The sequence below is a fragment of the Eucalyptus grandis genome, chromosome 8 (assembly GCF_016545825.1).
Source record: "Eucalyptus grandis isolate ANBG69807.140 chromosome 8, ASM1654582v1, whole genome shotgun sequence".
NCBI lineage: Eukaryota > Viridiplantae > Streptophyta > Magnoliopsida > Myrtales > Myrtaceae > Eucalyptus > Eucalyptus grandis.
In genome coordinates this window covers 49,884,433-49,899,896 of record NC_052619.1, presented here as the reverse complement: position 1 = coordinate 49,899,896, position 15,464 = coordinate 49,884,433, and the positions used below count along the sequence as shown (strand labels likewise).

The window sequence follows — 15,464 nt, the reverse complement described above, 5'->3', positions numbered from 1 at the left end:
AAAAGGGGAGAGATGCAAGATTTGATCAAAAACCTTTTATTCAACTTTTAATTGTTTGTTGGATTGTTTTGTGGTTTGAATCTGTTTGACTTTGGTTTGTGTCTGGATGAGAACTGAACTAGATTTGGACTTGACTGCTTCTATTAACTAATATTGATATCTTATGGATGGCTTCATCATATATCTTGGACTAACCTATTTTATGTGGTTGCAGATTATAGTGTTATTCTCATTAAGCCATTTACCTCTATAAGATATGCATATGTGTTTGAGAAATGTTTTGCAGGTCAAAGATATCCAAATCTACAGGAAAGTTTTGTCACCATCAAAAAGGGGGAGATTGTTGGATAAATCTTCTTGAAGTGTTTTGAAGTTGACAAATCGTTTCTATCAGTCTAGTCGAAGGCTTGCGACTACGCTATTTAAAGTTCGAAGACCTTGTGACAGCCAGACTCAAGACTCAAAGTCTATTCTCATTAACAGTCACTAATCCGTTGAAGAAAGGTTATTCAGAACTGGATGTTTCGTTGAGGATTTAACCTTATCAACTGGAGAAGATCTCATGGCTGGAGAAGACATAAACGGAGTCCTTTGATTGATCGAAGATTGATTCGATAATTGAAGATCCGGTGATTGCCTAAATATTATTGGAAGGTTCTGCTTATGGAAACCGAGATCCTAATTGTATGGGCGAACGGGATTGATGAGCTATCAACACGTTCCTTTAATAGCTTGAACAATCTTCCTAATTGATTCCGTTCAACGGGTAGATTGGAGGAATTCCTTTGGTAAGTGCCAACGGGTATGATGGCATAAAGGAGTATATAAGGAAGACTGTCTTAGTTGTTCGAGGGGTGCGCGATAGAAGAATTCCAAAGTCTGAAGCTCCTTTTTGTTTAGACAAATCCTTTGAGCGAATACTTGTATACAAAAGAGAGAGTCTATATTTGTGAGAAATCTTGAGGAGGTGTGGTAGAACATCTACACTTTGTGGAATCAAGGCAAAGCTGTGCTGTAACCTCTCTCTTGTTCATAGTGGAATCCAGCCAATAGGCTGTCAGTGAAGAAGAGTGGACGTAGGCTTGATATAAGCCGAACCACTATAAACCGCGTGTTAAATTTTATCTTCTCTCAGTCTTACTTTGATTATCGTTTCCTCCAACTGTCTAGTATTGTGCAATTGCTTGAGAAAAATTCTTTATATACCTATTCACTCCCCTCTAGGTACTCATACTAGCAATATCAGATCTGACATTACCGTCCTTGCTGCTGAGTAGTCGATAACACCATGCTCAACTCTGGTTTGCTGGAAGAAGCTGTTGTAGAAACGCCAATCCCAACTGCAAAAGCCGGTTTTTTCGGGCGGAAGAGTCGCACTTTCACTACCGAGCATGAAAACCGCAGTTGACATTGTGGGGCGATCACTCGGGTCTTCTTGCACGCATAAAAGCGCCACGTTTATGCACTTCAAAACTTGACCTCTGTTGTAAGTTTCGTGCAGCACTTGATCCATCAAGTCCAATGCTTTATCGTCATTCCATAATTTTCATGCCTGCACAATTGAAGCTTTAGTACATTCAGAGAAAAGGGCAACAGGAATTGGATAAAGTAAAAGAAAGCCACAACAAATGGACTGTATTCACATGAGTAAGAAGGCTCATTGTTCCTTTGGACTGATAAAAGCCCGTGTTACGTTTCCCGCTAACAATCTCCAATACGACAACGCCAAAGCTAAAAACATTGGACTTGAATGAGAAAAATCCATCCAAAGCATACTCTGGAGACATGTATCCACTGCATTGGAGCATGAGAACAATAAGTTAAGTAAGCTACAGTCAGAATAACGAAGTTTCACTACAAATATTAAAACGCGATAATGTGGTGAGTGCCTTGTGTAGTGTCCAACAAATTCTTTATCTAAACGAAAATAAATGGTATGTGCATCTACAAAAACTTACTGAGTTCCAATCACCCTTTGCGTGCTTGCTTCAATTTGTTTTGCCTCAAATATACGTGCTAGACCAAAGTCGGAAATTTTAGGAGTCATCTCCTCATCAAGCAAAACATTGCTAGTCTTGAGATCTCTGTGAATGATTCGTAGCCTAGAATCTTGGTGAAGATAGAGCATTCCTCGTGCAATTCCCAAGATGATCTCAAAGCGTATCTCCCAGGTTAGCAAGGAACACCTTGTTCGATCTAGCAAGGTTTTCATTTTAATCGGTGAAGGTAGCAAGTCTTTTAATCTTACTTCATCAGACTGACTTAAAATCTTTATGAAGAGAAAGAAACTTGGAGTGCCACTACCTATTACAGCTATGCCTTGAAGCATACAAGGGAACAAGAACATGAAATGAGGTGCTTACCAAATATGAAGGAATCTAAGCTTCTGTTGGGCATGTATTCATATAGCAACATTTTTTCATCTCTTTTGATGCAATATCCTACTAATCTGACGAGATTTCGATGCTGCAATTTGGCAATCAAGATGACTTCATTCTTAAATTCCTCCAAACCCTGTCCTGATCCACTCGATAGCCTCTTTATTGCAATTTCCTGTCCTCCTGGAAAAGTAGCCTAAAACAAAGTTAAGGAACATATTACTTAATCACAGTGACCTCGTTAACAGCCCCAAATGGTAAAAGAAGCAACCATTATTTACCTTATAAACAGGGCCGAAGCCGCCTCTTCCAAGTTTGTTCTCGTCCGAGAAGTTATTGGTCACTTGTAAAATAATTTCTAAATCAAAAAATGGCACTTCTATGCCTTTCTTATCTTCCTCTCCGAACTGGCATGAGTCCATCCACATTTTGATCCGTCTCTCACTGTCGTGTAGACGAAAGTTGAGATTTTCCTGAGTGCTTTCCCCGCTTCCTGAAGTGCAACTCTAGTCACTAAGGCTTTGTTTGGCAACTTGCCAAACAAGTAACAATTTCTTTTTTTTTTTCTCGGGAGTAAATTTGGAATAGAAATTCATTTGGTAAAATTTTTATTCCTAAAAACAAATTTCTATTTTTTTGTTCCTAGAAGTAGATTTGGAATAGATTCGAGAAGTAAAAAAAAAGTTCATTCTTTGTTCCCTGGAACAATTTTAGAATCAAGCCAACCCATTTTTTCTATTTTCTCTTCTTTCTTCTTCCCTCTCTTCTATTCTTCAACTGCTGCCGCCATTGCCGCCGCCGACTAGTTCGACGAGGTATGGCGAGCTCAACAGAGGCTCGCCGGTGGCCAGGTCAACCTCACTCGGGCCTCCCTTGACCACAAGCTCACCTGACCGGGCGAGGCCAAGCTCACCTAGCAGCCAACAGGGCTCAACCTCACCAGGCCACCATGAGGTCAGCATCACAACCAAGGTGAGGTCGAGCCCCACCGGCGACTGGGTGAGTTGGGCCTCGCCAAATCTAGGCTCGGCCGCTTGCCCAACCAGGACTCAGCCGACGACACTCCAGTGAGGTCGTCGGTTCTCATCTGGCCAAGTGCAGTCTTTGATCGTATTGCAGAGTGGCTCTTCTGGAGCGATCCACTCAATTTTCACTTCACTCAACCCAGTGCTGAAGTCTTCACACCTGCTACTCACACTAAATAGCAAGGACTGGTTAGGCTGCTGATTGATTTCCATCAGACCGCCACTTGTGCAATTGGATGAATTGACTTGGATGGTAAATGTTCGATCTTCTGGATTGATGTTGGTGACTCTGTAGTCACTTTTTTGCCATTCGAAGTAAAGCTGGTCAGTTGTGCTGTTGCAGTGAAATGCAGAGTAAAACGGATCGCCACAGTTTTGTCTAGTGCTTAAAGGGTAGGGGACTAAATTAGTACCCCAAGTACCACAGCTCCTGCTACTACATCCTATAGAAGTCAACATTGAACAAATATCAGCGTCAACGCTATACACATTCACTTGCGACTGAACTTTAATCGTACATACTATTCATGGCTGAAATTGGGATAGCATCATTTGCTTGCCATATGCAGGGGACTAGAATACTTAATTGGAAGACGCTTGCAATAAAATGGCATTCAAGAGCACAAGATATGAGCAAAGTTCCTAAGTTCATCAAAGAAGGCATACAAGAAACCACCAGAGATTGTTAAAATAAACAAGTAACGGCACAAGTCAGAAGGTCACAAACACAAATGATCTTGGAAAGGAAAAAGTGTCAGGTCAAAAGGAAATTAACCTATGTCTGAAAGCGGGACTCGAACATAGAGGCTGTGACCATCTTGCGCAAGCTCCTGCATATTTTCTAGATCTTTTGACCAAGTATAGCATTTCAACTTGCCGCTCCCTCTACGCTGATGCTCCTCGAACGAGTAAGAGTAAGCCTGGCATTTTCTGTCGTCGATGCACTTTTGCCTGCATCGCTCCTTGCGGTCTGCCGGGAAATGACTGTCTGGATTCCCAGTCTTCATCATCTTCAGACTCAAGAAATCACTGGTCCGCTCAAACATCTGTGATTTCCTAAGGCACCCCCCAGAACGCAGCTCGAACCCCGGCAAGCACTTGCACATGGTCTTATTGCCATTCTTATCGTTGCAGCTCTGGAACTTGGGGCACGCATTGAACACGCTACACTGGCTCGCCGGCTGGAACCAAAACGGCTTTGATTCGTTTACCTGCTTGAAGTACTGAATCTGGCCATCATAGTTCATGACCAACCGGTAGTTTTCGGCCAAACTCTGATTATCCGTTGTGCTTTTAGAGAGCAAGGAAGAGATGACTTGAAACATCCGATCGGGTGGTATGAAGTTCCCATAGACCCCACTTTTCCAGTAAGGAGTCACGCCCTGAATCACGTCGTAGTCGCTGGTGTCGCCTTCTTGATCCCGCCGGAAGGTGAAGTTGCCCTCTTTCGGGTCATCCTGGCTTGCCCAAGAAGTCAACTTGAAGTCGTCGGTCATCCGCATCCCAGGAAGGAACGTGTTGGTCGGCTGATCAAAGCTCTGCCACAGAGGGCTATTGCTTCCGTCATCTTCCGTCAGCACTAGATTCCCTGTATCAAGAAGCTTTGCAAACCGGGTCAAAGAGCTTGAACTCGTGGCATTGGTCGACCAGATCAGTTGTCCGTCGTTCCACAGCTACAGGTCGCCGTTCAGGAGGCCAAATGATGCTGTGCCGCCAACAACCGGGGCACTACGGTTGGCCACCCAGACGACGATCAGAGGGTCCGACCTGTAACACCATATTCCGACGTACCTCCTCGAGTTGGAGCTCCCCTTTTTTTTTCTTTGTCAACCATCACCAGGTCCCGCCAATGGTTGGCAGGCTTGCCCTCTTCAGCCTTGAGCGAGGGACACCCAACCGTAGGCTAATGAGGGCAACACTCTCTGAAACCCTCGCCCATTGCTGCAAGGCGTGGCTATGGTTGGTGGAGAGAAAAAAATGAAGGAAAAGAGAATAAAAGATAACAGGAAAATAAAAATAAATTCAAAAAATTCAAAAAAAAATTATAAAATATTATTGAAAGTTGTCCATATTAGCACTATAATTTCACATAAGACAGCCAACATCTATGTCGGCAATTTCAGGCTAAAATTAACCGGATGAAATGAATTGACAAAACTTGAAAGGGTTTAAGACTTCAATGGTAAAATAGAAAATTTTAGAACTGAATTGACAAAAGTGTAATAAATTAGGAGTCCGTTTGTTTTACGAAAAAATATCACGTTTCCAAAAAATATTTTTAGAAAGCCATTTTCTATTAATATGACTATATCTTTTGGTGTTTTACAGAAAATTGGAAATAAAGTGAAAAATATTTTTCACTATTCATTATTTGATTTGATTTTGGGAAAAATTACCAACAAATTGAATTTTAATTTTTTAATTGACCAAAAAAATTAATTTAAATTATATATATTTTTTAAACATTGAAATTTAATGATATTTATTTTTAAAAAATCAAATTTTTATTATTTTTAATTTCTCCTTTTTCCTTTTTCTTTTCCTTCCTCCTTCCTCTGCCGCCACATGCCTCAACAATGGCCGACTTCTTGATGATCGACCAAGACGTAGATCGCTGATGAGTTTGAGCCTTGCCCTTGCTAGATCTAGCCTTGGCTAAGGCTAGAGTTGGCCTATGGCCGGTTGTTGGTCGCTGCAATGGCTGGCAACACTAGCGACCACTCAAGGAAGAAAGGAAAAAAGGGAAAAAGAAAAAGAATTAAAAACTCAATTTAAAAAAAAAGGAAAAAAGAAAAGGAAAACATAAAAATAAAAGGAAAATATTTTTGGTGAAAGAATGTGAGGTGTAAGAAATTATGAAAAATATTCGAAAATGGAAAACATTTTCTCCATTTTAAAAGGTGTTTTTTCCAATAGTGAAAAACATTTTTCTTGATTAGTTCATTTTGCCAAAAATTCGGAAATTATTTTTTCGAAAATTATTTTCCATAAATCGAATGAAGCCTAAGACTTTTTTTTTTAATAATTTTTTTCCTGTAGATCAAATCGACGACTCAGAGTGAGTACTTTTGCAAAAACATTCTTCACACATACATTTATTTATTTATTGACTTATTTTTATGATACGCGTACATCTCCACAGAGATTGGATACGACGGAACAACGAACGTGAAGACGATAGTGTGAAGCCTCTAGATGTTTTGGACATGAATGGAGCGAACGACTGAAACATCTCCACGAGAAAAAAAAAAAAAAAAAAAATGCCGCCCACAATCACCATTCGTCATACTCCCCTCGAATCGAGCGCGTCAAAGGTTCCAATAACAGAGGAGTTGTGTGCCCCTCGCCTTGTCCTTCTTCATAATCCACTTAAACCCCAATTTATTCCTGCACGAAAGGCGGCTGGCTTCAAAGGTACTTGATATGGGGATGTGATTCATACTCCTCATCGACAGGGTGATAGGGTGCCTAGCGACTGCCCAATGAGATCATAGAGAGCAGCGTCAAAGGACTATTAGAATTTGAGTCCATATTTTATTGGTACTTTAAGCTATTGTGTATTATATATATGGAAAGTAAAAGAGAGACTTATGCCCAATCCCGATGTGTTTAATTTCAACTTTTTTTTCAAAAAGAAAAATTTTCAATACGCCTATGAGGGGTGTAAACAGTTCAAGTTCGATTCGATTTTCTTGAAAAGCTGAACCAAACATAACCAAACTGAACCACATACAAATTGAATTGAAAACTAGGTTCAGCTTGGTTCTTCAATTTTCCTATTTTTGCCTTCCTTATTGGAACCAAAGTGAATAAATGGTGAGAAAGAAAAGAGATTTTAAGTTCGATGGTTAAGTTTTGTTGAGAATTTTAGTTTGAATTGGTTAACCAAACCAAACCCGAAAACTGAACCATCAAAGAAAAGAACAATTATGTTTCAGTTATTCGAAGCAAAAAACGAACCAAACTGAAAATTGACGAAATTTCAATGTGGTTCGGTTTTAGTTCGGTTCAGTTTTGGTTCGGTTTGGACACTCATTAATAGCAATACAATGTTTTAATTTTTGACAGTAAAGGGGGCAAAGAGATTAAAATAATATTTAAAACGAATTTTCACAAAATCAAGACACACAGTCGATCACAAAAAGTAACTGCTCAGTCAGGCCCAACCTGACTCCAAAGTGGGCTTCACATTGAAACAAAAAAGCCCGCGATGATTCCACGAAGCCTGGAAGCACCATCCTTTCAATTCAATTCCCCCCGCCAAAACGAAAATATAATCTCTCTCTCTCTCTCTCTGCGGGCTCGATGCTTGGGCGTTGATGCCATGGAGAGAGGTCTGATCTCGGTGGATCGGTAGGCGGAAGGGAGCCAAGCGTACTTCCTGGCCCACCTGCATGCCGACCACACGAAGGGCCTCACCTCCGCCTGGTCCGGGAGCCCTCTCGTCTTGACAATTCACTTTAGAATACTATATTTTCAAGTGACAGGAAACATATGAATCAATGCAGCATAGCGATCAAGAAAATTGCAGTTGAGACTCTCTATGCACTCTTTTTCGGCAATTAAAACCAAATGCCATCGGGTCTATAGCTCATCTGGCAACGGAAAGTCATAGCCACACTTTCCTGTTAAAGCTTCATAATCTTCTTATGTGAAATCGGACATTTGGCATGGAAAGTTATGGTGAGATCCCAGTGCTAGTCTTTTGCCTGAATTGAGTCTGATTCGTAGTCTTATCAAGCAGCAGCCCTTCGCCTCCCGCTTCATTTAGAACCACCAGGTGCTCCATGTTAGTGCATAAAAAGATAAATCTTACCCGGGAAAAAGGAAAGTCATTCACAAGATTTTGCCATTCATGCAGAATTGTCTCCCTACTTAGGTCCCCGCCGGCAGTTTTCAACGAGAACAGCGACGGGAGCTTTCAATCTACTTCTGATTCCTAAGCGTGAGAGAGAGAGAGAGAGAGCTTACCTTGATAGCTATCGACATATCTGATCATTGTCTTTATTTCGAAGTGTCATCTGCTTTGCTTCCTCTGTAATCAGAGCATAGCTGAAGCACTCTAATTCAATTACTACAGCGAACATTTAATAATTCCAATTAATTTGTGTGTTGAAACAAATATATCACTGATATTTTCATCGTTAATACCATTTTACTACATAAGTATCATGAACCCAATTTTTAATGAAGTTGATTTATACATTGCCTAAATAAATTACTTTTCTCCTAGTTAATTTGTTATTTGGATGACTCAACTTGGCTACCATTTACATTTAACGAGGATGATGTTTAATAGCAAATGAATTGTAATTTATCTTCAAGTAAGTCATTATTATTTGAATCTTTTTCCGCACTATTATGAAATAGTTCAAATAATAAGAAATAACACCATACCGTTAAATAAAGCACGATATATCATTTTAGTGTTTGCTAATTTTATTTGGCTATGTTGATTACCTGAGGGCAAAGATATTACACAATTATCTATTGTCGTGAGGAGGATATTCACAAACATGTGTTTTGTAGTAGATTCGTTAGGCAACCGTATATACACTACCATGAAATATGCAGTTCTTTAACACATAACAGTAACATCGCAGTGATAACTAAGGGGGAAATCTCAGTCAATTCATAATCAGAAATTTTTGCGGAGTATGCTAGAGTGTGGTAGATCGTGAGTTAGATAGGATGACAATAACCCAGTAGGAAATTGATTTTACAACTCAGTTGCAGCAGAAACTTATCACCAATGAAAACTGCAGGAAATGACAGGAAAAGAATCTGCTCTGGTGATCAAGAAGGGGATGTTAGTATTGTACAGTCTTTAGGCCGAGGAGGAGCATCAACAATCAATGGAGAGTGAACTGTATTTTATTGGAGGAGCAAGGAAAATCATGGGGCAAAAAATTGAGGCATTCGTAGTTGAACAAAATGCCTGATGGCTAAAGCTTTCGACTATTAGGACGTGGAATAGATTCGAGGAGATCCAATGTTACTGTCCTTGTTCAAGAGTAGTCGATAACACCGCACTCAACTCCGGTTTGCTAGAAGAAGAAGACGTTGTAGAAATGCCTATCTTAACTGCAAAAGCGGGTTTCTTCGGAGCTGGAAGAGTCACTGTTTCACTACCGAGCATGAAAACTACATCTGATATTGTGGGACGTTAACTTGGGTTTTTTTGCACGCATAAAAGTGCCGCGTTTATGCACTTCAAAACTTGATCTCTGTTGTAAGTTTTGTGCAGCACTCGATCCATCAAGTGAAATGCCTTTTTTTCATTCCATAATGTCCATGCCGGGGCAATAGAAGTTTCGGTATGTTCAGAGAAAAGGGCGACAGGAAGTGGATAAAACGAAAGTAAGGGACAACAAATGTCACATGTGTGAGAAGGCTCATTGTTCCTTGGGATTGATAAAAGCCTGTGTTACGTTTCCTGCTAATAATCTCCAGTATAACAATACCAAAACTAAAAACATCAGACTTGAATGAGAAAAATCCTTCAAAAGCATACTCATTGACATGTAACCACTGCATTGAAGCATAATAAGTCAACTAAGGGAGAGTTGGAATACTAAAATTTTACTGTAGATATTAAAACATGATAATGTGGTGAGTGCCTTGTGTAGTGTCCAACAAATTCTCTATCCCAATGAAATAAATGGTATGCACATCTACAAAAACTTACTATGTTCCAATTACTCTTTGTGTGCTTGCTTCAATTTGTTTTGCCTCAAAAATCCATGCCGAACCAAAGTCGGAAATTTTGGGAGTCATCTCTTCATCGAGCAAAATGTTACTTGTCTTGAGATCTCTGTGAATGATCCTCTGCCTAGAATCTTGATGAAGGTAGAGCGGTCCTTGTGCAATTCCCAAGATAATCTCAAAGCTTATCTCCCAGGTCAGCAATCAACACCTTGTTCGATCTAGCAGGTTTTTTTTTTTTTTTAAATTTGTGTAGGTAGCAAAGTCTTTTAATAAAACTCCGTCAGACTAACTTAAAATCTTTATGAAGAGAAAGAGACTGTTAGAGTGCTACTAGTTATTACAACTATGCATTGAAGAACACAAGGGAATAGGGACATGAAATAAGGTGCTGTCCAATTATGAATGAATCTAACCTTTTGTTGGGCATATATTCAAATAGGAACATTTTTTTCATCTCCTTTGACACAATATCCAACTAATCTGACAACCTTTTCGATGCTGAAGTTTGGCAATCAAAATGACTTCGTTCTTAAGTTCCTCAGAGCCCTGTTTTGATCCGCTCAATAGCCTCTTCACTGCAATTTCCGGTCTGCCGGGAAAAGTAGCCTAAAACAAAGTTGAGGAATGGGTTACTTCATCACTGTGACCTCCTCAAAAGCCCCAAATGGTAGAAGAAGAAACCATTTTATTTACCTTGTAAAGAGGCCCAAACCTGCCTCTTCCATGTTTGTTCTCACCTGAGAAATTATTCATCGCTTGTAGAATAATTTCTAAATCAAAGAATGGCATGTCTAGGCCTTTCTTATCCTCCTCGAATTGGCATGAATCCATCTACATTTTGATTCCCTTCTCGCTGTCATATAGACGAAAGTCAGGATTTTCCTGAGTGCTTTCCCTGCTCCCTGTAATGCCAGCTCTAGTTACTAATTGGTTTCTATCTTATTATCGTATTCCTAACAATGATAGATGAAAAGTATGTACCTGCTCAGTGATTGCCTTGCGTACTGCCATGCTGCCTTCTCATGTAAAATAAGCTACCAAAAACAAGGATGAAGATTGCGGCACCGGAAGGAGCAATTATATATACAAGTTTTTCTGTCTTTTCTGCGATGATCCTCCTCATTCAACGTTATAAACTGCCACTGCTAGAGAAGAAAAGAAAGTGTAACTACTGTATTTTGGAGAAAAATGAACGAATAATTGTAGACACGGGGACTCGCCAATTTGATAAAAGGACAGATGTGAGGACTTCATAGTGCATGGTCACAATCCCCCTTATAGTCGACAAAAAAGAGCAAGCTTAGTCGGGGCAAGTCCAGGATTCTCTCATTACATTGCATACATACGCCATACTTGGGATGGGAACTGTAAAGGCAGATGCTATTGACACTTTGACAGGGTGAACATCTCTCGAGAATCTCGGGCCTGGACAAAGGATAGATATATATGTTCTCGTTCCGAGCTTTTCTGGCTCATCTATTGTAAATTCCAAATGGAAGCTGAAATTATTGATGTTTGACTCTGAAAAATTTCAGTTTCCAGAAGAAAGCAGATCATCCTAGTAGTGCTCTAAATGTTAGACCACGGAGATGGAAAACAATTATTTGATGGCACGAGAAATTTTACTACTATATTGACCAGTAAAACCTAATGACTATATTTCCTTATAATTTGTTATTCATGAATACAATAGCTAAAGTTGCGTATCAATTCGTAAGATCAACATCCTCGCCTGGAAAACAATTGACGCTAGAAGAATCCCAACTGAATCCTGAATTGCAGAGGCATCTTTTTATTCCATCTGGTGCTCTCTTGCAAGTTGCATGTGGCCACTTGCAGTCTTTGAACGAATTGCAGATCGGCTCCTTTTGGTTGCTCCGCACAATTTTTACTTTGCTCAACCAAATCCTTCCCAAAGGGTCTCCTGCACTAAAGTCGTTCTGCTCTCCACTACACCCGCTACTCACATAAAATGGTGAGGACTGGTTAAGCTGCAGATTGATTTCCATTTGACCGATACTCGTGCAGTCCGATGCATTAATTTGGATGGTAAATGTTCGAGCTTCTGGATTGACGCTAGTGACTCTATAGCCACCTTGGGGCCGTTCAAAGTAAAGCTGCGCAATTTCATTGTCACAGCTAAATGCAGAGTATAGTGGATCGCCACAGCTCCATCCCGTGCTAAAAGGGTAGGGGACAGAATTTGTGCCGCAAGTTTTACTACTCCTAGTAGATTCTATGAAAGTCAAAATTGCACAAATATTAGCACCGGTGAATGTGCACATTCACCTGCAATTGAACTATAATCATACATAATGTTGATAGCTGAAATTGGGATGGCATCATTTGTTTTCCATAAGCAGGTGGAATAGAACGCTTTTGCAGTCAAGATAACATGTAAATGCACAAAGTATGAGCATAAGTTTATGACTTCATCAAAGAAGGCATATCAGAAGCCACCAAAGATAGCATCTCAAGTCAAAAGGTCAGAGGCACAAATAATTTTGGAAAGGAAAAGAGGTTAGGCCAGAAGGAAATCAACCTATATCTGATAGCGGAACTTGGACATAGAGGTCGCTACCGTTTGTGGCAAATTCCATTGTTGAGGAAACTCCTAATAACTTTTTAAAGTTGACAAAACTTTATGCTTCTATCGTCTTTGCTTTTGAGGAATTTTCAAAAACTCTTAACAATACTTTTCCAAAAGTATATCCCACTATGATGAGCCCAAGACGAGATAGTGTCTAGAATAAGGAAGAGTTCATAACCAAACTCGGTGATGTTGCAACGCAAATCCAAAATAAATTTTATTTGGAAACAATTCTTCAACAACTATCTTTGAGCCAAGGACTTTACTTACCTTATTTGAGTCAATTATGTATTGACAAATTAATCTTGAAGATAAGTTCCATTTGAGGAAGTATTACTTGTGGAAACTAAGATTCTGATTGTATGGATGTGATATTGCTAGTATAAACACCTTGAGGGGGGGTGAATAGGCGCACAAACAATTTATCGATATACGGAAGCAATTCTTAACAAATTGAAATACGATCAAGGTAGAAAGAGAGAGATTGGAACACAGGATTTATAGTGGTTCAGCTTTTCCAAGCCTACGTCCACTCTTCCGCACTGACAGCCCACCGGCTGGATTTCACTATGATCAAAAGAGTAGTTACAGCACAGCTTTGCCTTGATTCCACAGTGTAGATGTACTACCACACCTCCTCAAGGTTTCTCACAAATATAAACTCTCTTTTGTATACAAGTATTCACTCAAAGGATTTATCTAAACAAATAGGAGCTTCAGACTTTGGAATTCTTCTATCGCGCACACCTCGAACAACTAAGGACGTCTTCCTTATATACTCCTTTATGCCATCATACCCGTTGGCACTTACCAAATGAATTCCTCCAATCTACCCGTTGGACGGAATCAATTAGGAAGATCGTTCGAGCTATTAAAGGAACGTGTTGATAGCCCATCAATCCTGTTCGCCCATACAATCAGGATCTCGGTTTCCATAAGTAGAACCTTCCAATAATATTTAGACAATTACCGAATCTTCAATCATTGAATCAAACTTGATCAATCAAAGGATTCTGATACGTTTTTTCTAGCCACGAGATCTTCTCCAGATGATAAGGTTAAATTCTGAACAAAACATCCAGTTCGGGATAACCTTTCTTCAACGGATCGAGAGGCTGTCAATGAGGATAGACTTTGAGTCTTGAGTCGGCTGTCCGGAAGTCTTCGGACTTTAACTAACGAGTCTGCACCTTCGGACTAGACTGATGGAAATGTTTTGTCAACTTCAAAACTCTTCACGATGATTTCTCCAACAATCTCCCCATTTTTTATGGTGACAAAACCTTCCTGCATATTTGGATAACTTTGACCTGCAAAACATTTCTCAACCACATATGCATATCTTATGGAAGTAAATGGCTAATAGAATAACACTAGAATCTGCAACCACAGAAAATAGGTTAGTCCAGTATATGATTAAGCCATTCATAAGATATCAATATTGATTAATAAAAGCAGTAAAGTCAAGTCCAAGTCTAGGCAGTTCTTATCCAGACACAAAACAAAGTCAAGTCTGTCAAAAAAACAGATAGTTAAACACAATCCAACAAACAGTTAAAAAAATGATTGAAAGTTTTTGATCAAATCGCATCTTGATCAAATCGCATCTCTCCCCCTTTTTGTCATCATTTAAAAAGGATGAGATGAAATCAAGATTGCTTGGGAACACGGACAAGCTGGAAATCTTCCATAGATCGAACAATGCCTTCCAACCTTTTAAAGTCTTCCTTTAGCTGTACAACCTCCTCACTTTTGGCATTGGCCGATTACGAATAGAGAGGGCTTGCATCTTTTCATTCGGTGAACGGGAAGAAGCTTGACCTTCATTCTTCAAGCTTTGAACTTCGCATCCCAAGGCATAAATATGACCTTTCATCTCCAAGAGAATATCCATGATTCTACGAAAATCTGCTCCATTATCGGTCGAGTGCTTGCTTCGGCTCGATGGGAGTATAGCGACGATGGTGGATCGCATAATCTCGCGAGGTTTGGCGATGAAGCTTCATGACCTTCCTCTGGAAATTGAGATGTATAAACATCTTACCTGGTCTGCGGGCGAGCGGCCCGACTCCTTCACTTGCATCCGGATGTGAAGACGTCACTCCTTTCTCCCGATCTCCCCCTGTTTCCATGCCTACGGTGGAGAAGAGATTTCCTCGGGTTCCCCTTCTTCTCTTCTTTCTTCTTCAGGTCTTTCTTTCTCTGCTTCTTGCTCTGCTTCTCTTTCTTCTTCTTCCTTCTCCTCTACTTCTCTTTCGTTCTTTTCCTTCTCCTCTGCTTCTTTCGTATTTTGTTCCGATTCTTTCTGTGGAACAGGACGACTTAAATTCTTCAAAGCCATTGCAGAGATGGTGACGTCATCGTCATCATCTTCATCCTCAACGAGGAGAGTTCTTCTTTTCTTTGATGGAGCAAACATGGGCTCCTTCCCTTTTCTCTTAGCAGCAGAAGAGAGTTGATGAGATTTGGCGAGTCTTCTCCTTGAATTTCTCCAATTCCTTGCTCGGTTCCTTGGACGCATTTTGGTCACCATTTTCAGTCCTACCACCATATGATCGCATGGTCGAACACAAAAGATTTGCGGAGGCTGAATGTTCAGATGTCCGAATAACTTCGTAACAAGGCTTGGGTAAGGGAGTTGACCTCTGTCTTTCATCACTGCTCTATACATGTGAAACATAACAGTATGAGGGAGAGAGAACTTCCTTCCACTGAGGATGGCATACATCAACTTTGCCTCAGAGCTTGAAACATCAGTTTTAG

The 15,464-nt window shown here is 40.1% G+C and overlaps 1 pseudogene; it reads right to left on the bottom strand.

Moving 5' to 3' along the window:
• Positions 1-1,952: 1,952 nt before the first annotated feature.
• Positions 1,953-15,464, bottom strand: part of LOC120287309 — a 30,278-nt pseudogene continuing 16,766 nt past the window's right edge.